Consider the following 24,417-nt stretch of genomic DNA (forward strand, 5'->3'; position numbering starts at 1 on the left):
ATGAAATGACAGTCAAAACACTTTTGACAGCAGACAAGGACTAATCACAATATCCCCTATCTAAGAACTTCAAGCTTGTTTGTTTAGCAAGCATTCAGTGATTGGGCTGCATGCCACTGAGGCTGTAACTGTTGTTGATATCAATGTGATCTTACCTGACCTGTCTTGAGGGCTTGTAATTCTTGACTAGACAACTATCCGAGGCACAGTCACTTCCACACAAAAAGGAGGATGGGCAGTTCAGGTCCAGTGTCTGGCTTTTATTTCTGCTGCTCACTAGACAACTACTTTCACTTCCAACTCAACAGGAGAGAGGTCAGTACAGGTCCAGGGTTTGGCTTGATTTCTATTTCTACTGCTTACTAGACAACCACTTTCACTTCCAACTCAACAGGAGGGAGGTCAGTACAGGTCCAGTGTTTGACTTGAGTTCTATTTCTGCTGCTCACTAGACAACCACTGTCACTTCCAACGCAACAGGTTAGAGGTCAGTACATGACCAGTGTTTGGCTTGAATTTTCCTTTTCTGCTGCTCAATAGATATCTATCCCAACCACAGTCACTTCAACCTCAAATAGGAGGGGGCCTGTATAGTGTCAAGTGTTTAGCTTGAGTAACATTTCTGCTGCTCACTATATAACTGTTCCAACAACAGTCAATTCTACACTGTACCTAGACAGAACGGAGGTCCGTAAATGTCAAGCATCTGGCTTAAATTGTATACATTTCTCTTGCCTGCAATACTTGAGCGCCTTGCTTGCCAAAGTGTCCTCTGTACATCAACTGTGTTTTCAAAACAGAAAAAAATAATTAGCTCATTAATTATTTCCCAAAAAGTAAACACAACTCTGTGAATACATGTATTATTAATGCCTTAATACCTGTTCAGCTATCACACACCTTATCAGATTCTCAAATTATGTATAAAAAACATCTATTTGAAATCAACTAACCAAAATTGCTACCTGATTATGTTCGGGAGGGTGCTGGGCGTGCTTTTATCATAGCCACTTATATCATATATTTCATTTTTTTATTAAAGGCTTATTATATATTATTATAAAACTGAAATCAAATCATATTTAACTCATATTTAACACATGCTATGTCTGTTGTTTTTTCAATGGACATCAAGGATAAAGGATGTAGAAGTAAAGGCAAATGTAAAATTGCGATGTTTTTAGAATGAAAAAAAATGAACATACATGCTGAATAAATAGAAAGACAGTTGGCAAGAAAAAAATTATGCTGAATAAAAATCAGTGAATCGAGTTGTCAAACATTTACATAGCGTGCTTTGCATAATCACCCTTTATAAGCTATCTAAAGTAAGGCAGCACATCTGATTCGCTGAGTTTTATTAAAATAATATTTTTCAGATTAGGAACATAAATAAAATGCTGAAAGTTAAGAAAGACAGTTGGAAAGAAAGTAAAAAAAAAAATGCTGATTAAAAATCAGTGAAATTTAGTTGTTGAATATTTAATTGATGCAAAAAGTGCAATATAATTTCTACTTTAAAATGATTGATGTGTTATGTTGGATCAAGTTTGGATTTGACTGAGATTGGTTCCAGAAAAATATGTTGTGTTTTATGTTTCTTATTGAAACAAAATGCTACCAATGTTGGTCTGTTGAATGCCAGTAATTTATGTTCATACGAGGGAAATAATGCGTGTTGCTTTGACACGATTCTTTCTTCACAACGAAGCATGGAAGAAGACACAGGTAGAAATACGATACATAAACACCAATTCAAATTGAAACGCATGTCAGATTGTTTGACTACTATTCATGAATAAGACCTATGCCCATGAAATAAGAAATTCTATTTATTTTAATTGTAGATTAATATAACTAGAAATCAATATTGGCAAAAATATATGGTTAAATTTATTAACTTTTGAACAATAATAATGAGACAATTAAATATATATAATGCAGATAATCCTTAGCATACACATTTCAATTAAATTGATATAATAAATATTGTTCAGAAATTCAATCAAATAGATATTATAAATTCAACAATCTCTATTTATACCTTTCATTTCAAAATCATCACTTGGGATTCATGGGATTGGGTTTGCAGGAAAAAGATATCCCCCAGTGAACAATTAACAGTGACACATACAAAAACAGTTAACATAATCTCTGAACTAATCCACACAATGCAACATTGAATGATTAAAGCCTTAAAATCCATGTCAAATTTCTTTAATTGCACACTGTTTTGCCATGCAAGGGCTTCTTTTAAATAAGCCGTATTCTTTCTGATAATAAGACTGGATTAAATTATATTTCAACACTAATAAAACATATATTCATTTTATTATAATTATAAGTGGTGTGGATAGTGTTTATTTTCATCAGTGATCAATAGTGTGACTGTCAGAGGTGCATTTAATCAATTATTAAACAAAGCCCTAAAAAGCGGAATACATTTCTATTTCTAAATATTGTGGTAATTGTTTTTTACATTGAATGAATTTTCGTTTCGTTTAGATTGAATGACAATAAAAATACAATTTAGAATACAAACGGGAAAAAAAACTAGTAATAAGGAGTGATAACAATCTAGCATTTTATCATAAATGCATATAATTAATTTATTAAACAAAAGTATTTTTACATAGAAAATATTTGAGGTGGTACGCAAACTTTAGCATAGATTATCAATAATATGCACATTCTAAGTGGAAAAAGGGCCATAATTCTTACAAATGCTTGTTACAGTTGTCTACTCTTGTTTAAAGATTGGGGTCATGTTGGTAAAAAAGTATGCAAAACATGAAAGCAATATTTCAAGGGACATAGAAAATATTTGAGGTGGTACGCAAACTTTAACATAGGTTTATCAATAATATTCTAAGTGGAAAAAGGGCCATAATTCTTACAAAATGCTTGTTAAAGTTGTCTGCTCTTGTTTAAAGATTGGGGTCATGTTGGTAAAGAAGTATGCATAATATGAAAGCAATATGTCAAGGGACATACAAAATAGTTGAGGTGGTACGCAAACTTTGACATATATTTATCAATAATATGCATATTCTAAGTGGATAAAGGGCCATTATTCTTATAAAATGCTTGTCACAGTTGTCTGCTCTTGTTTAAAGATTGGTGTCAAGTTGGTAAAGAAGTATTCAAAATATGAAAGCAATATGTCAAGGTACATAGAAAATATTTGAGGTGGTACGCAATCTTTAACATAGATTTATCAATAATATGCATATTCTAAGTGGAAAAAGGGCCATAATTCTTACAAAATGCTTGTTACAGTTGTCGGCTCTTGTTTAAAGATTGGGGTCATGTTGGTAAAGAAGTATGCAAAATATCAAGGCAATATGTCAAGGGACATAGAAAATAGTTGATGAGGTACGCAATCTTTAACATATATATAGATTTATCAATAATATGCATATTCTAAGTGGTGGGCCATAATTCTTACAAAATGCTTGATACAGTTGTCTGCTCTTGTTTTTAGATTGGGGTCATGTTGGTAAAGAAGTATGCAAACTATAAAAGCAATATGCCAAGGGACATAGATAAAATATTTGAAGTGGTATGCAAACTTTAACATTCCAATGCTCACACTTATGCTCACACTAACACTTACGCCGACGCCCGGGTAAGAAGGATAGCTCCACTATTTCAAATATAATAGTGATAAGTAGAGTTCAAAAGTCATTGTGTGAAAAAATGTCAGTTAGAGCCGTTTTGCTTTTATCCCTCGAAGTGTTCTGACTAAGTTTCATTAAGATTGCACTAAAATATGTGACTTCTAGAGTGTTAACAAGGTTTCACTATAGCCACTTAAGGAAAATTTCCGTGCACCTTGATACATGTAGCAATGTTTTTCCTCAAACAATAACCAATTTCAAACTCAGCTGAGCTATCAAAAGAACAAAGATTGGACCATAAATGTGACTTTTAATGCATTAACACAGTTTTACAACAGCAAAATGAGCAAAACTGCAATTCCCCCATGCATCTATATTTTTCAACAAACCAGAACCATTTTCCAACTCAGCTCAGGTATCATGAGGACCAATGTTCTGCTAAGTTTCATGAAGATTTAACTAAACATGTGACTTCAAGAGTGTTAACAAGGTTTTAGAATAGCCATATAAGGAAAAATGTCCCACCCTCTGGCAGTCATGTTTTTTAACATACTGGAACCATTTTCAAACTCATCCAAGATATTATTAGATTATAAGATAGCAAATGTTCTGAGTAAGTTTCATTACAATTTGACAATAAATGTGACGTCTAGAGTGTTAAGAAGTATTAACTAATTTATTGGCATATAAGGGAAACTGGCCGGCCCACTGACGGAAGTGTTTTTCAACCAACCAGAACCATTTTTTAACTCGTCCAAGATATCATTAGGACACATATTCAAACAAGTTTCATGAAGAATGGATCATAAATGTGATACCTTGAGTGTTAACAATGTTTTATTATAGCCATGTAAGGAAAAATGCCCGCCCCCTGTTGGCCATGTTGTTCAACAGACCGGAACCATTTTCTAACATATTCAAGTTATTAATTGGAACTAATATTCTGACTAAGTTTCATGAAGATTGAACAATGAATGTGACTTCTAGAGTGTTAACAAGGTTTTACTATAGCCATATAAGGAAAAATGCACTACCCCCCCCCCCCAAGTGGCCATGTTTTTCAACAGACCGGAACCATTTTCACACTCGTCTAGGATATCATGGGGACACATGTTCTGACCAAGTTTTAAGAAGATGGGACATTAAATGTGGCACCTATAATGTAAACAAGGTTAATTTTGACTACATCCAACGGACCACGCACAAGGACAAAAGGCGATCACAAAGGCCCACCATGAGCATGTTGTGCCCAGGTGAGCAAAAAACACATTCTGAAAACATTTTGTTCATTCAGGGCTATAGATAACAAGCGTATTTGCATTATTACGCAATTGAAATAACCAAACAAGAGCACCGCCTTGCGGGTGCAGACCGTTCATCTATTTTCTTTTTAAAGGTGAAGGGACTCTCATTTTCAATCACAAAGGAGGGAGGGGCGGAGTGAAGAGGGTTGTATAGTGTGGGGGTGTGGAATTTATTACATTATCTTCCAAAAATGCGGAAAAAAAAACGCAAAAAAAAAAAAAAATCGCACCCAAGAATCCCCCCCACCCCCCCCTCCCCCCACCCGAACCCCCCCCCTAAATTTTTTTTTTTAAGATCATCTCACAAATTACCACCACACCCTCACACTTTACCCCACCCCCACTCCCCCCAATTTTTTTTAAACGATTAAAAAACACAAATATTTATTTTGATTATTTTATGTTTTAAATACCGTCCAACCATCGCACCCAAAATCCCCCCTACACTCCCCCCCAGCGATTTTCATGAATTCGGTCTTATTCAACGCAAAAATGAATGAACTTTGATCAGAAATTCAGTAGTGGTTTGTTGTTATGTACAGGTACCTTTTTGAATTTTATTTGTATAAATAATATAGTAACCAGGGCTTGCACTAAGCGGCGTACGGCCGTATATTACGCCCGATAATTGTTTCCATACGCCGATAACAACCCCATGACGTCCACTGTACTTCCTTAAAATTGGTCATACGCCGAAAATAGCAACCCGTGACGTAAGCTGTAGATTTAAATAACACTTCAATCAACACTGCTTTCTGCCGACTCAATGTGTTTTGCACACGTCCCGATCAGTCTAAACTCCGCCTCCTTATATTTGCTACCGCCCGCAGGTGATTCTGTCTTTCCTTAATTAAGAAGTTGTCTCCCATTCGGGAAGGTATCACGAGTATCCCGGGTAAAAAGCGGTCCGTCTAAAATGCGAATATGACTCCTATACGCGGATTGACAGTTAAGTGCTGATATGGACGAATACAGGCAATATCGACACTTTTTCTGCAATGTTTAATAAAAAAAATACACAATATGTGTTAAATATGTTAGTATTGTCTCAAAATATAACAATTTAATAGACATTATCATTTTTCCAACATAATATCACTTTAAAATCGATAATCCACCGAAACCAACATATGTCCTCTATATATTATAGTTTATTAGTACGTACAAATATGCACGTCATTTTATTTATTCAAATGAACAAAGGATATCGTAGTGCTACATTTAAATGTTTCAAGAATGATTATAACCATTATAGTTGCGCTGTTATTGAAAAGCAATGCATGTCCCGCTAAAATTTTGTATTTTTCGTTAATATTATGTTTTATAAGTGAATGTAACAGCTGTAATATTGATCTTTAAAATATAGGCTTCGTATTTTAACTTTTCGGGATATTGAATATGAACTGATGAAATATTAACGAAAAATCTAAAACTTTTGCGGGACATGCATTGCTTTTCAAAAGTTTAAAAAAATCCAAAAATATGGGGTTGGCTGAATTTATATGAATGGGTGAAATTATAGGCAGAAGGATACTTGTATTTATTCTTTTTGCATGTGGACAACCAGTGATTACAAAACATGCTACATATCTATTACTTCCTGTACGAAAATTCTATGCAAATTTTGTACAGAGTCTGTACAAAGTCTGCCCAGAATCAAGACAGAATTCATTTATTCTGTACAAAGAGGACACAGACCCAGAATCTGCGTGGAAAACTGTACAGATTTTTTAAGCAGAATTACAATGAAGCAGAATTAACTCTGTACATATTTCTATACCAAACAGAATTTTTATACTTTTCATTTTTATAAGACAGATTTTTAGCACTCTGCATTTTAGCAAGACAGAATTTTGATACTTGGTCAAAAATGAGGCAGAATATTGGACTTAGAAAACTTATCAAACAAAATTTCAAAATGGGACTTAGATAATTAAAAATTATATACTTCTGATACCAGTTTTTAAATGTTTATTATGGGAAACGTTTGCCATATATAAAAAAAAACAATTATGTTTAGTTCAATTCATACAATAATTGCCATACAAGTATGTATTACATTCCATAATATGAAAATATGTGAGTATGTAATGATAATTTACCTTTAAACACTAAGAGTACATGTAGATCTACTATGGTCATAAAATATCTTTGTGAAATAAGGGTCTTACAGTAAACTTGATTTAGGGCTGAATGGAAATTGAAAATTGTTTTTCAACCCCCCCCCCCCCCCCCTGACTTAACTTATGCTAACTGCTTTGCTTTAGATTGGCAGTATATATGTATTTCCACTAGGATTAAATTCTTAGTTTGCCTTCCTCTGACTCTATTTATGAAAATAACCATTGTAATGTCAGTGCTTGTATACACCTCTGAAACAGTTCACTTGAAAATAATCATAAACCCCTAACAAACAAATCCTGCCTGCTTGGTACTTGTAATTTGAAACTGCCGCTATCTTTTTCTGGCTTGCTGGAATGTGTATAATCTCTTCTGATTGGTTGTTTACAGATTGTGAGCCAAATTTTGAATGTGTAAACATAGATCGATGCAGGAACTGTTAGTGTTACTGGCTTGAAATGTAGTTTCAAAGCAATGTTGGGACTTTTTAAAGTTGAAGTTTTAACAATATCCTGAAATACTTTGATGAACATTTTTCAACAATTGATTAGAATGAGGAAATCAACATTTTGTGTGTTTACAAGTCTCTAAAAGAGGAATTCAGTGAGTTATGAAGTGGCCCTTTGGAAATGCTTTGAACTATTAAACAGGTTTGTATTGATTTTCTTTGCATTGTTTTCTTGTAATGTTATGTTTAATTTAATGATATCATTTAACAGTTACAAAGATCTGTTTTGGCGGGTGATTTATTTAAAATAAATGATGAAACCAATTATCTTTGCAGTAAGTTTACATAAAAGACATAAGTCAGTCAAAGGTATCTCTATCTTACAAAACCAACATAGTTATAACAATCAATTGCCTAATCAGTGACCAAATGAAATTGCAATGTAACCAATACTTAGATTTATTTATGAATAACTACTCTGCCATGAAATTTAAAGCCTTTTTTTCAATTACATATTTACGAAAGCTATGATTGTTATCACTTGCATTATTAAAATTGTAATTAAAGTAGATCCCATATGATCACTTCATTCAGATTGGCTAAACAAAATAATTTTAAAATAGTAAATTGTATTTTAATTTGCTTTCAGCGATTTTCAAAAAAGATTGTGTAGCAACTTACGGGTGGCCTGACAACGACCTCAGTAGTGCAGTCACAGAGTAATGGTGCTTAAAAGGTGTGAAGCAAAAACTATATATAATGTGGTTTGTAACTAATTCAACATTGCAAATTTTCTTTTTATAAAACCCTCTATGATAAAACAACTTCATATAAAAAAATGTCAAATTAATTTTATTCTGTAAAAAGCAAAATATAAAGAGAAGCAAGTGGTGAACCACGTTGCGTTATTTAAGTTGTAATTTAAGTAGATCTCATATGATCATTTCATTCAGATTGACTAAACAAAATGATTTAAAAAAAGTTCATTGTAATTTTTGCTTTCAGCTACTGTCAAAAAAGATTGTGTAGCAACTTTCCCCTGACAACGACCTCGGTAGTGCAGTCACAGAGTGATGGTACCTCAGGTTCAAGTTAAGGCAAAAGAAGAGCTCTAAAAGGGATTTTCATCTCAATATAATAACTGTAATTTTTTGAAACATAAACTTACTTTATTTTCTGTGTTTTTTATATCATATAACAATGATACAATAATGTGTGTTGTAATTAGGGATTTATTTCTTAAAGGGATGTCATAGAGTAAATTATTTTATTTTATTGACTGTCAGTATATGTTCCTTTTCTTATATATTTATATATATAACATGTCATTATATCATTAAATAAAAATGTTTAATATTTACAGTGTATATATTTTACTTCACATTTTGCTACATTATTCTGTACAGAATTTGATGTGTACAGATTTTATTTTGCACAGAATTTCATTCTCATATTTTGGTTCTCCCGGCATTTAATTCTGCCCAGATTTTTTTCTGCCCCGAAAAAAATTCTGCTTAATTTAAATAATTCGTAAAATCTGTACAGAATTCGTTCTTTGTTTATATTGAAAAAATCTATAAATAGAAATCTGGTTCAACTCATTTTTAATGGAAACCAAATATTTTCTGCATAGATTCTATACAGATTTTGTTTACTTTATTCTGCACAAAATCTGCTTGCAGTCTGCCCAAACTTTTTCGTACAGGTTACGAATGCAAATGTAGGGCAGAGGTAACTGAAATATTTTCTGGAATGGGCTGTAATATGGTACGCTCCTTTCATGTTTTGGAAGAACTCTACGCTGAGGTAAATTCTCAGTCGGAAATTTTTTACGATTGACAGAGTTAGGTCCGATGCCGTCTGCAAAGTGTTCCGAACATACCCGTGTGTACAACGTTGGGAACCAATTCTTCCGGCTTATTGCCATTACCCAAGTTTTTCTTGTACATGGGCCCATCGGCATTTTATGTAAAACCACTTTCTTTGAAATTTTACCCACTCTGCCGCTGAAATTATGGCACTCAAAGATAGAGCAGTAGTCTTTCCCAATTGTTTATATTGACACCGGAAGTGAGTATACCTTCCCACACGAACGACAACTTTGTTTACACGGAATTACGAAAATCCAGAATTAGAATGAACATTGCAGAAAAAGTTTTGATATTGCTTATATTCGTCCATATCCGCACTTTTCGGTCATATCCGCGGATATGAGTCATATACGCATTTTTGACGGACCGCTTTTTACCCGGGATACTCGTGATACCTTCCCGAATGGGAGACAACTTCCTAATTACGAAAAGACAGAATTACCGGTAGCAAGTTTATTGTGTGTTGTTTATCTAACGGTTACACAATTTACCCCCCCCCCCCCTCCCCCCCGTGCGGATCGCAAATTGACCGTTACAAAGCAGTCGCTTAATATTGGTTGCTTTAACAACACACTCGTGCCTCTTTGCGCGTGCCGTATGTTGTTTAATGATTAGGAGATAACTGCTGGTTTTGGGCAGACGACACGGTAAAAAAAAGACGGCAAAAATAATTAAAGACAAACAAAACTGATCAAAGTTTAATTAATTACATAGATTCATTACCATATTAGGTCCCGCGAGTTTTCTCAGTTTGTTAATCCACCGATAATTACGATAACCATCTTATATAAACTGGAATCACGGTTTATTTGCTATACTAACAAGTCATTTTACTAGTCAGAAACATTCAGAAAACACATTCCTGAATTAGATATAAATTATCCGAGTAGAATTAAATTGCAACGTCATGACCTTCGACATTGCAAATGGCTGACCTATTGTAACATTCTACCCGCGTTCAGTTCAAAGCTGGCGATTCAAATTACAAGTAATGTTGGTTCAATGGAGAAAACATTAAATGGATTTAACAAACATTTGATATTAGGTTTGTTAAACCAGATAACAACATGGAAAGTTTGGATTATTAAAGTTAAACTGGTAAGGCATTTATTAAGTGTACATATTTCGGACATGTATAGTATTCGGATAAACAGTAATTTATATTCTAGATGCTCCATCATGACCATTCATTAAGATTGTGTTTTGTTGCAAATGCAGTCATAGGGATGAGGATAATAAAATGACAATAAATATGTGATGAAAAGGTGTAACATGTTTTGTCTTTTAAGTCGATATTGTTTGCACAAACTTATACCCTGATTTTCCAAACTTCTCCCTATTTTTAAAGCCTTGGGTAGTCTCCGCCTTGTTGTGTGATATATCTAGTTACTTTCACAGAATTAAAGTGAACCAAAATGGATGGGAAAATGTGGTGATCATTTACGCAGTTGACATTCTGTTAACATCAACATTAAAGATGTTTGGACTTCCAACATTTTTGAGTGGGACTTCCATAAGTTAAGGGCAGGAAGTCAGGACTTCCAAAATTTATTTCTTGGTGCAAGCCCTGATAGTAACCTTAGTAGATTTTTATTATATTATATATGTAAGTCCCATAATTACCCAGTTGAGTTAAATGTAGTGAAAATGAGGTCACTTTCAACAGCCTTGCTGTTGTGCTAGCTCTTTAGCGACGTGGTTAAAGTGTTGGACTACTACTGTGGAGTTCAATCCCCGGCTTCAGCTCAGTATTTTCACATTAATGGCGACGAGGTAAAAAAAGAACTGTGAATGCAGGACTGGGTCTGAGCTGTTTAATGGTTTCTGGGACTGGGCCATGCGGATGCAAGACATGCTGTAGCGGGAGTGTCTGGGCCTTGCAACATTAACAGGTGGAGAAATGTAGTGAAATAATGTCACTTCCAACAGCCTTGCTGTTGGGCTAGCTCTTTAGCCATGTGGTTAAAGTATCTGACTACCATTGTGGAGGTCGTGGGTTCAACTCCCGGCTTGAGCTCAGTATTTTCACATTATAAAAAACCCAATTATGCTCAAAAGTTGGGGGTGAAATTTTAAACTCTATTGAATTTATAGAAACCCAATTGTTATCAAAAACAGGGGATGAATAAACCAATATACCCAGAGAGTTATCTATAGCCCTGTTCATTACTGCCTCAATACTTCAGCCATCAAACACACTTTCAGATTCCCAAATAATCATTTAAAACCCATATTTTAAATCAACTTGCCAGTACTTCCTGTGCATACGATATTGTTTTCGGGATAAGTGATTTTTTTCCTTCTTTATTATTTACCACAAAACAGCACTTTCCCAATATGGAAAAAACAACACATATTCCATTTGCTCTCCGAAAATGCCCAATTGAAGATTTCCAAAACAAAAATTAGTTATCAATTTTAAAGTACTTGGAGCAAAAAAATCAAATACACCAATTTCACAACATAAAGACTTCACGACACAAATTTGCCCAATGAAATGGTTTTTCGTGCAAACTTAACCCCAAAAATAACTGGAAATGGCGGAGGGGGGTGGGGTGATTTTTCATAAACGGTATGACTGCTTTACACAAGGCAAATCAAAGATGAAAGATGTAGAAGTCCAGACTAGTGTACATAATGATTTTTTTATAATGCTTAAGAAAAATGTATTTGTGTGTGTGTCCCTTGGCTATTCAATAGCTATATAGAATTCTTAGATATTGCATTTATCAGCAGCACGACCGACATAGTTTTGGAGGTAATTCCCTTTATTTCTGTTCATACTTTACTATTTTCCAGAGCATAATTCTAAGAAGTTCATTGTGTGTATAGTGTGCTTGGCAACATGTCTGGCTGATTCGCTGAGTTTTATTAAAACACTATTAAATTGTTCATATTAAAAACATAAATTAAATGCTGAAAGTGTAGACAGACTTAAGGGGAGAACAGAAACAAGACACTATTTATAAAAAGGTAAAATGTATTGTTGAACATTTAATTGATGATAAAAACATGCATTATTATTTATACTGAAACATCTTGAATAAATGGAATTTGATTATTGTGCGTTATGTTGGATATGTTTATTGTTATCTTTAAAGAGGAAGATGCATTTATAACAGAACAACCAGCTTCTTTGCACCTTAATATCTTATTTTAATAAAACACTTCTTACATGTACCTTGAAAAATATTAGAAAAAGTTGCTTCAAGACAGATTTATAAATTACACAGTTCACTTCTAAATCCTGATTGTTTTTGCGAGTATTAAAACAAATGCAATCTACACACACAAAACTGGTATTATGGCATTTAAACAAATACATTTTAAATTTAAAGCAGTTTCAAACTTTATTAAGGAGCATTTTAGTAATACTACAGGAACACTATTTCTGCTTCTGACCCTGTTGGATGTTCAGTTATCGTAGTGGGACATTCACATGCCATATATTGTCACACAAAAACAAATAAAAACGAGCATTGTGTAATGCGTTAAATCTATGTTACCAGACCACATCTAGCATTGAAGGTTTGGCTATTTCTATAAAGGAACACTGTATGTGTTTTATAGTTTATTTTTTTAAATAGTGTACGAAATAGTCATTGATTATAATTGTTAACAGGCTTTTAATTGCCAATAATCCATGTCAAATGTGTTTACTAGCACACTGTTTTAGTTTAAGAGCTGATAGCTCATGTAAACTGTAATAGCGTGAACAATTAACATGGGCGAACTAATTCCAGTGTAATCACAGTAAAGGGAAATTACTACTAGTACATTGTATTAGGCAACATTAGTGGTGTGTTAACACTAGTGCATTTGTCAGCTAAACTATGCAACTTCTTAAGAAATTTCTTGAAGGGACCAGACAAATGTGAAAAATTATGGAATATGGATACATTTGAATTATTTTAGTTTAAGTACGATTTTGAAATGCAGTACAGTCAGTCAACCAGTTTAGAATCACCTGGTTAAAAACGTTAATTCTTTTGACCACAATAATTTCTTTCGGGATTTAGTGTCAATGCGAGAAGATGTAAAAATAAAGGGTAAAATTTATTTTGTATGATAACAGGTTAGGCAAAACGGCATATGCAGTATTTGTCAAAAATAGCCAATTAAAGGGGCCGTCCAACAGATTTTGGCATGTATTGAAGCTTGTCATTAAATGCTTTAAATGCTTTATATTGATAAATGTAAACATTTGAACTAAAAATCTCCAGTAAAAAAACAAGAACACAATTTTAAAACAGGTTTTTTTTTCCACTTTTTGGGAAGATAGCCCATGGCTTTGGATTTGGGAATTTTATCGGCATTTTCATGAAATTGGAAAAATAAATTCATTAGCCTTTTTTTTCCACACGAAAAGTCCACAGACAAGGGAAATACTTAGTTTGATATAATAATATATAATCATTCAAATTAAAAAAAATATCATATAATACTTTGTTTGAGGTAATTGAATTAAAATTGAGATAAAATACACATTAGACACTTCTTTCTAAAAAAAAAAAAAAAAAAAATTTTATTTTTTTTTTGTAAATTTGGAATTTTTTGCCACATTTGGGGAAACAAGTATACTTTTTGGGATTGGGAACATAGCCGAATTTCGGCTATAAAATGGGGCCAAAAAAAACCCTGTAAAAAAGAAAAAAAAGTAACCCTCAATAGGGCTAGAACCACTGACCCCTGTATTCCTGGAGTAAAAAGTCACCCGCCTAGACCACTCGGCCATCCACGCTCATGCTTAGATCAACTGTATTTTTTAGCTATATAAGCAATCCTCGTAGTTTTCCAAAATATCGTCTTGCGTCGATACAACGCTTAATCTGTTGGACGGCCGCTTTAAAGTTCACCCTTTGGAAAATTATAAAAAATCATTCAACTTACAGAATCAGTATTTCAAAACATTGTCATGACATTTGTTTTCAATCGGCAAAAAGTTTATTTGAAAATAATAAAGCCTTCTATATCCATATGCACATTTCAAAACGTAACTCATTCAATCAGTTCCGGTTAACTTTTTGCTGCATTTATCCCCCCTGTAAGCATAATACAAAATCTTTCTTGTTAAAACTTTGTCAATTTATTCCTTAACCTAATGTATACCATAGACACTTATCATTTTGTTTTTATTTGGGCATTGTGGAAAATTATATACAAAATAATCGGAACTGCTGATTATCCGGAATTGGTTGACAAACTGTAATTCAAGTAACATGTTTTTCCCCAGTTTGGTTGTTTTCTATTTATTTTCAATGGATGTGTCGATACTGGATCAAAATAGACAAAGCGCATGCATGTGACATCATCACGAAGGTCTCTTTTTAATGTTAACTGTGTAAAACAAAATCATCGATATAACGTCCCTATCGATAGTTTGTCACCGTACGATATTGAAAGAAAAGGGGAGCAACTCATTCATCTTACTTGACCAAATGTACAGTGTCAGTGTACGATTCATTTGTGTAGAATATTGACATTGTAGGAATATGACCATCGTTAATTAACACTTATTTCAGATTAATAGAAGCAATAAACAAATGTTTACCTGTGTCATGTCATTATAAGCTTTGTATTCGTTACTAAAATGTATGTTTTATATTCGTTTACAACATGCGTTGTTTAACTCCGCCATTATAGGTTACATTCAACTAAAACATTACGTATCCCTTCGTAGTGACGGTGTATTTATCGGGTGGGTTGTTCTGGATAAAATTCATAGTTTAGAATCTAGAATGATTTTAGGACAATCACATGTTTTGTGTATAAAATCTTCACATTTTTATTTGTAAAAGTAACTCACACTTGCTCGGCTGATAACGTTAAACAACAAATATTGCAATAATTGTTTTTATATTTTTACTGCAGTGACTCATTTAAAACCTTATATTTTTCGCTGAAACCAAGTATTCTTTAAGTAATAAAAATGTTTACTCAACTAAAAGCATATAAAAAGTAGGCTTACATTATACCAATAACTACCTTGAAGTCTTGGTTGCCACATTGTGCAGTCATCTTGTTAACTGTAAATGACAGAACTATATTTAAGGGAAATGTTAAAACATATAATCCTCGTTTGAAGTCAATTCGTTTACAGTAGAACAATGGAGCAATATTTAAAAGGAAAGGGATTTAACTTTAATTGAGAAATATTAAGCAATTAGTGAAATGTTCATAGATTGTTCTTATTGATGTCCTGTTCTGCATTCATTTCATGAACATATTATGATAGAACAATATTGAATAACTTGGTCATAAAAGTTTTTTAAAACGCCTTTTTAAAATCCGTTTACAAATATATTCAGACAGCAATACTATAGTTTATGGAATATCATAAAATTAGTATTAAACACAGTTAAACTCAAAAATTAAAACGCCTTCTTTTGGGTTCTAAATTGGGATAATAAATATTTGGATAAATATTTGGATTAAAAGCATTAAAAGCATTTTGCGATACTATAAAATATATGTAATGCAATATATTGGTATACTTTTTAGTCTGATGTTGTTGTTGTTTTTTATTTAAATATGTAGCCGCTATCAAATGTGCTTGTTATGTCATTCGGGTCAGTCAAACTACTCAAGTACCTTTAAAATCTTACGCTTTCTTACATCCATGACCGCCCAATACTGCCATGACCACTCAAGGCCATTGGACCTTCAACCCTCAGGTGAGTACTGGGTCAAGATAAAACATCTTCACATCGCTCGATGCTGTGAAAAGTAAGTTAATGTGCATACTTTTTACACAGTGCCCCAATGGTCAGAAGAGATCTACTGAACGCAATTACGTTCTACCGGTGATTTTGTTATATTACTTACGCATAGTCCAGTGTAAAATGTTGTTATGTCATCAGATTATCAAAACGTTGTTTACGGTAATCGTATGCAGTGGTCGGCTGAAAACAAACACTCAGAGTAAGTATGTTTTTTTAAATGTTTTGTCCCCAATAGTTGGTTATTACTTGTTATTGAGTCTCTGTATGAATACGCTTTATAATTTATATAATATGTTACTAGTATCACGTAATGAGAAACATTGCATCTGTTTTTAATTGTAAGCGCCAATTAATTATGGCGAAACGTAATTGCATTATACGCATTTTACTGGAGTGAACTGATGTCACCAAACTTAAAGAGAATAACAGATTACAGTCATATCGTTGTGTAATACATCAACTGAGGCTTAGATTAAAAGAACGGTGAGTTTCTTATGCTTCACAACGATATGGCGGTAACTTGTTTTTCTGTTTATCATACCTCTACGTCAATATTTTAAAAGAAATAATATAATATAATCGCTATTACGCTTCATTTTTAGCGTGAATAAATATGATGTTTAAAGTTTGACGTTTTAATAATTATTATTTTTAATGCGTGTTTAAGCTGTTGTGTTGCTTTTTGTGTCTTAAATATATAACATATTTGTATACAATTATTTGTTAATTTTAATCTGATTCTTGTTTTACCAAAAATGATTAATGTATAGTTGATTCGGAGTAATATGACCTACTTCCAAACATGACGTGATATTAAAGAAATGTATTAGGCAGCGTTATATCAGGCATATATCAATGTAGTGGTATAATACAAAAATGGCTTGACCGGTATTATCAATTTCAGATAAGGAGACAGACGCGGACGCATCAATGTTGCTTCCGGTGATAATCATTCCTGCAGCAGCATCCGTTGTTTTGGTGACGTCACTAGCAATGTGTTTATGTCACCTAAAAGCGAGGCGGAACTTAAAATCTGCGTCAGACGGAAACGTTCGTGACGTCACGCGGTTCATTCACAGACAGATCGTTACCACCGACGCAGTTAAGCCGAGTCTTGTTTGAGCTGAGACCTTCTATTGTATCAAAGATCTCGTAGGAAATTTTAAGTTATGGCGTAATTTTGCAGTTTAGAACATAGTCGCTTAAATGTGATCTGTATGTACCAGATATAAAAGGGCTTGTGGAAATGACAAAAACAACTTTATACAATGTCAACATTAGATTTGCAATAGATATTGGTACTCTAGACGCGCACTGTTTCGAAAATAAAGATATCGTGCTGTGTATTTTCCCTACGATGGTGAATATTATTGTTTGCCCTTCATGGATATAAGGAGAAAAGTACTGCAATATTCAATATGCAGACGAAATAACACAGCGCTGTACCGATAACTTTTACATTACGCATTTGACATGCTGTCCATGCCAACCTCTATCTTGATTACTGCGCATTTATTTAACGGAATGTTGTTAACTTATTTGTCATTTGTTATATGAGTCTCACTCTAGGAAAATCAGGATTGGTGCATGTGCTTAAAGTGTCGTCCAGATTATTCTGTACAGTCTGCACAGACTAATCAGGGACGACACTTTGCGCTGTTATGGATTTTTTTAAGTTTTTCCTTAATGCAAATTCAGTTTATTTGGAAAGTTTCGTCCCTGACTGCAAAGGCTAATCTGGGACGAGACTTTACGTACATGCGTTAAGCCCTGTTTTCACAGAACGTTGCTTATATGATAATGTATTGATATGCATGTATATATTTTGCATGGCGTGTTTAATTGTTTCTACAATTGATTGTTCAAATTGTTAATTTATGTTAATATACATTTGAACTATGTTCATGTATATACATGTATATGTTACTACATTACAGTACTTGTCAATTTTTCGTCCATGTAACGTCAATTATTTATTTGAAAATATGTTTACATGTTCATGCATTTTATGGCGATTATTTTACACAATAAAATATAAGAAACAGCATATATATAATTATGTATTTGTTAAATTGTATTAAGCATTAGCCACGGTGTTATTCACGTCCTGTCAGATATTTTTATGCGAGTCATCCTCTTTCTTTACATCAGCCGTTCATTTACAGTTGAACGAATCAAATAGGTGCGTGATTTATATTAATAATACAATGTAGCATCTTTGAACTATTTCTTTTTTGAGTGTGGACCGAAAAAAACAGGATTTAAACAAAATATTTATTGTAAATGTGTATTTGCCGGCAATAAAATTATGTATACAATATAGTAAAAACTATTTACGAAATAATTTTGTTTTATGAATGCAACGAATAATTGAGCGGATTTTTCAAATCACAATCACATCATTTCAAAATTGAATTTCTACATAAATAACAATACATAATAGTTTTACTAATGCAAGCAATGAACACGTCAATAAGAAAGCCTCGTTCTGGGAAAACTGGTTCTGATTTCATGAGCGTAAAGTCTCGTCCCAGATAAGACAGTGCCTTAACTGGATTTTCGCTAAGAAGATACTTCTTTTAAACGAAAATTACCGTCACAGCGGAAAGTGTCATCTCTGACTATCCAGGGCGGACTGCACGTGCTAAACTGGGACGACACTTAACGCATATGCATTAAGCCCAGTTTTCCCAGAACGAGGCGCAATGTAATATAAACACTACCATTTTTTTATTTTATCAAAATACTTCTGAGCTCCCCATTATTGGGAGATATATCTCCATTAAACGTCAACGACTTTACGTGATGTAAGTGCGAAAGCGACGTCTCAGTCACGTTAAAACTGTCTGGTTCACACCTAAGGCACGTTTAACATCCAAGAGTAATACTGTATCATTCGAGATCGAACATAGCACCTTTCCCGCTGGAAATGTGCAATACGGCGACTTCCGGTGAAGAAGGAGGCTCGCACGACGTGATCCGAGATCGTTCGAAACTAATGCCTAAGTCCCGCAACCGTGAGATCACATGGGAAAAATTTCAAATGAAGTAGCTTTAACTTCCGGGTGAATTCTTCGGCTCGTTGTTCTATGGAGAAGGCAAGCAACTTGTTTAGAAGATGCTCGTTGACGACCAGGCTATTCAGCGGGACGTGTGTAAACACGGCTCTACGACGGGACCCGTAACCTCCTTGTACTCCACATGTAAAACACGTACGTGATTTATGAAACGGACAAATGCAGCGAAATAAAACGCTACTGCATGTATAGTCGCTCTGGGAAAACTTGGGCAGGTGTCCCCGTATTCCCAGAGCGAGACTCATATTGTATTTACAAACAGATTTGCGCCGTTGGTTATTAACATGACATGTGCATTACACTGTTGGGGTCTCTATACATATAAGACAGTTAAACTGTGGGTCGTTATAATGGGAATTACATTATATTAAATATAAATATTTAAACACTTGAAATAACAAAACACTTTCAAGAATATAGCTTGTTCGTGTGTCTTAAAATTGAAATGTGAATACAGGCCCCCGAAGGTATTCCAGAAACATTGAAAAATAGAACATAAAAATATGGCCTATGTACGGAATACCCAGAAATTTACATACAGTGTACATGTTTTAAAACGATATATATGTTCAATGTTATTATATGTATTTATCGGGCAAACATAATGATTATTTATATACATTTGTATTCATTATCCGATTAAAATAATGTGCTATTATGAACACTATAAAAGATTTATGATCCAATAGCATTTAGTACAAAAGTAGTTCAAATTTAATTGATAAGTAGTGAGCCCTACGTCAAACAATATGTTAACGTGTGGTCTGTTTAAGTAAACCGACAATTTTGAAACTTTGGGATCAGATATCATTTTTATAAGATGTTATAATACCAATGTTTTGTGTATGCAAAAGTGACATGTAATGTAAATTTCAAACGTGGTAAAACAAATGAGAACACAAGGAGAAACCAACATGTTTCTGAAACACGACCTCGAATATAAATACCTGTATGGCGAACTCGGTCCTTGTGAGCACGCGCTCGGTGACCCCCTGCCCCAGCCCATTCCGGTCGTCCCTGAACACGTTCCTGTCGAGCATCACCTCGAGCTAGCCATCGTCAAGGGCGGCAACTCCATGTGGCTGCCTGGAATGCAGAGTTACCCTCTTGCCCTTGTCCTCTAGAATCGCCATCGTTGTCAGGGGATAGTAGTTGGTCTCTATCGGACCCTGTCAGTTATTTCGCCTGCCCATCAACATGAATTCGTTCTGGTCGGTGAAGATGTCTCCGTTATCTACGTCCGTCTGAAGGCGCATTATGATTTCGGTATTCACCAGCGACGGCTCGATGTTCAAGTCGATTTTGTTCGTGATTAACACCGACGTCGCATTGACGTTGTACAAGGTGAATTACTGTGAAAATCCGGATTTGTAGGTCAAGCTGAATTCCTTTCCACTGATGACCTAGATCTTTGGCGTTGTATCGTATAGAACTTTGATCTCTGGGCTTGATCCTTGGGCTCGAACAAGTAGGCGCCGCTCTTTCCCGGGATGTATTTATAGAACCACCGTATATGTTCCAGTCTTCTTATCGTTAATGCTCTCTAGATTGCCCAACCTAACGTCAAACTGTACTTAAATGAAATCGTTTTCGATTAATATGTATTTCATGGAGCTTTTGCTGTTTTCGTAAAAACATAAAACGCTTGACTCGATGGCGTCGTTCTGGCCTGTTGCAGACTATGAGATTGTAAATGTCCGGACCTCATACGGTAACAGTTTCACAGAAAACGACACAATACTCAGTCCATTATGTGTGGGATGGATGGGTTCTGACGCTTGGTACTGCTTTATGTTTCTTTCTTCATCCGTTACCACTTCATGACCCTGAGCAATGCATACACTTACAACGTCCTCGCGCGCATGCTCAACCGGATTCGCAACTACGATTTTCAAATTTTCAACCTGAAATTTCAGTTCGTTCAACAAGAGCAGTAATCTTGGACTCTCCTTGTCGAAGCTGTGTTTCAGTGCCGTCGTTGAGCGTACAGATCCCTTCGCGAGCAAGAGACTGAACGCGAAGGCCAACGCTTCCCGCGCCTTTCGGAACGCGTTGGTAAGCCGCTCCTCGTCGTCTGAGACAACAAACGGAAGTGACGTACCGGTGATCCCGTCGTGATGCTGAAACATATCAACGTCCCGCCTACCCATGTTACCTTTGTAGGATTTGGAGAATTCAGCGCATACTGTTTTGGGTTTCCTGTATTGGTGAAAGGCTGAAACGCTGAACACGTCGGCTGCGCGGATTAGCAGCCCAATTTCGCGCGTGAATCGTTTCAGCCAATTCCGCGTTGTAAAATATCCCGTCCACGTGTCGTTTTCAAAATCTGAGTAAGGAAAAAAGGCACCGCTTAAAATTGGAAATGCTTTTTCCTGTCCGTTTATTTTTCGTAATTTAGACTCGACCTTAGGAATGTAATCGAAGAAGTCCCTGATCGTACCAAACTGGATATTCATATTCAAGAACGATTTTGCGTTTATATATTGCATAAGTTTGCCGTAATTCGAAACGTCTCACAGCGTCTCATGATGGGTGAATCTCGAGCAGATATTCCTCATCCGAAGCGTCAAGATTTACAACAGGAATGTAGGACGTAAGTGTGAACCTTTAATTTGGTGAAATTCATAATTAATGGGTTTGTCGTGCGTTGTCATTTCTTGTGTAGAAAATCGTTATGAACATATATTGTGAAATGTAAAACCGTTAAATCGTTTATATAAAAAGATTGTCAAAATAAAATGTTTCGTATCAGATGCTTTTTATTTGTTGTAAGTCAATATGTTTGGTCAAACAATGCCGTGTTTGTTAATGCATATTTACACAACTCTCTTCGGCGTATGGAATTAAGACATGTCTAGTAATAGAAAATTAACAAGAACCCTAACCATATGAGTCGCGTTCTGAGAAAAGCGGGCATAAAACATGTGCGTTAAGTGTCGTCCCAGCTTAGCCTGTGCAGTCCGCACATGCAATCAGTGACGACACTTTCCGCTTTTATGTAATATTTCGTTTAAATGAAGTCTTTTCTTAGCAAAAATCCAATTAAGGCGGAAAGTGTCGTCCCTTATTAGCCTGTGCGGACTGCACAGGCTAATTTGGAACGACACTTAACGCACATGCATTAAGCCCAGTTTTCTCAGAACGCGGCTCTTATATGCGTCGTGTAGGACATTCGTCACTTGTCTTAAATAAAAGAAAAGCGGATGGTTACAATAATTTCTGTCACGAGTAAGCATCTGCATATAGAGTGATAATTCCTATACTCAGAATAAAATGCATTGAATCAAACATTGTCCATATCCATTTAAATTCCCGTTCTTGGCAGCATGTGAGTTTGATTGGTTGTCACCATACCGCACAAATGGGGTTTCCTACTGCCCCCCCCCCCTAAAAAACCCCAAAGAAACAACAAAAAAAAACCACAAAACCACACCATAATTTAAAAATAATAATCCTGACTTAGAAATAAAGGTAGAAAATAGACGTTCTATGTTTTTAAAGTTAAAACAAAAGTTTAAGTATTGTTTTATTATTTTACTTCGTGAGAACACATCATGTGTCCTCACATGGTTTATTATGTATTTCTTCGTGATCAAAACATATGGTTTGTTGATTAAAGCCACACACTTTGCCATAAATGAAATACTTGTTAATCAATACATATAGATGCAATTTGAAAATGTGCAAAATTGTCATTAAATCTAAAGCCTAGTTAGCAAGTTATTAATAATTTTTCAAACGGTACCGCTTTTAAAACCGAAAGTAGGATTTCTAGACGTATACGTCCATTTCGACAAACGCGATTATTTTTAAGTTTTAAAACGCAAAAAAGACGGATTTCTACCTTGTAAACACCAGATATATTGTAAATGGCATAGATTAAATTAAATATATAGCCTATTTAGCCAGTAATTTATTATTTTTCAAACGGTTCCGCTTTTAAAACAAACCGAAAGTAGGACTTCTAGACGTATACGTCCATTTCGACAAACGCGATTATTTTAAAGTTTTAAAACGCAACAAAATATGGATTTATACCTTGTAATCATCGGATATATTCTAACTGACACAGATAAAATTAAATATATAGCCTAGTTAGTAAGTAATTTATTACTTTTAAACGGTACCGCTTTTAAAACCGTAAGTAGGATTTCAAGACGTATACGTCCACTTCGACAAACGCGATTATTTTTAAGTTTTAAAGCGCAAAAAAGACCAATTTCTACCTTGTAACCACCAGATATATTCTAATTGGCATAGATAAAATATGTTTCTTATTTATACTTACATTTAATATGCCAAATAAGTTGTTAGGCTTTGAGACGCATTTTTTTCCCCATATTCAAATAAAACTATATCATCCGCGTCATGCGAAAATCGGTCTTATGGCATATGCGGCCAGAGTAGCTCAAGCCAAGCCTGCGCACTTTCCCATCAATGGCTACGCTTTCCGCTTTAAAAAAAGGCACGCAAGGTTTGGTAATAACTCCAGAGTAGTTTATTCAGTATTCATATTCTTACAAGACTGTGCGATTGCGCAGGCCTGGCTGAAGCTACGTTGGGATCATATTGCATAAGATCAATTTTTGCATGACCCGTGTACAAATCTCATAGCGTCTTATAAATAGAACATCTAAGCACAATACTTGCCGATAGAATAGTGAATTCACCTTGTGTTGTTTATAGCAAACTGGTAAATGTCCGTAGACTATTTTGACTTGCATACGTCACACATGTGTGGTTAGATAATTAAACGATTTTCCTTCTACATGTATCATAGGCACTCTACTATTAGGTAGTTCTGTCTCACAATACAAGACAAATGGCATTTACCGATAGGTTTTCCTAAATGTCTTTCCCTAAAATGTGTGTTATTTGATATATTGAAAACAATACTGTGTTATCAACAAAGAGTAGTCTGCATTTGCAAATTTTGCTTTGACCAATAGCATGCAGCTATTCTGGCGACATGACTTCGTCAGCATCAAATTGCATCACATAAGTTATCAAATTTTAGGATTTACCAGCATGATTTAGTAAAATTATTATGTATTAGACGTCTCAATAACGTCTCTGTCACCTTGATGAAAAGTGTGCAAACATCTTAGTGGTGTCTTTCCTTAAAGCGATTTCCTTTACGTTACGTCAAGTTTATATTGAATGCAAAGACGATGGTTTGCTCAAGTCTTAATCCAGTCATTGTTACCATTTTCACATTAGAGACCCCTGTGACATTGACACTTTACCTGAGAAA

The 24,417-nt window shown here is 34.6% G+C and overlaps 1 long non-coding RNA gene across 1 annotated transcript; it reads left to right on the forward strand.

Annotated features, from left to right (window-relative positions):
• Positions 1–7,370: 7,370 nt before the first annotated feature.
• LOC127869164 (uncharacterized) lies at positions 7,371–8,613 on the forward strand. Its single transcript, XR_008044452.1, has 3 exons — positions 7,371–7,695; positions 8,143–8,229; positions 8,499–8,613. It is a non-coding gene; the product is annotated as an uncharacterized LOC127869164 (long non-coding RNA).
• The last annotated feature ends 15,804 nt before the right edge of the window (positions 8,614–24,417 follow it).

This window comes from Dreissena polymorpha, chromosome 2 (assembly GCF_020536995.1).
Source record: "Dreissena polymorpha isolate Duluth1 chromosome 2, UMN_Dpol_1.0, whole genome shotgun sequence".
Taxonomy (NCBI): Eukaryota; Metazoa; Mollusca; class Bivalvia; order Myida; family Dreissenidae; genus Dreissena; species Dreissena polymorpha.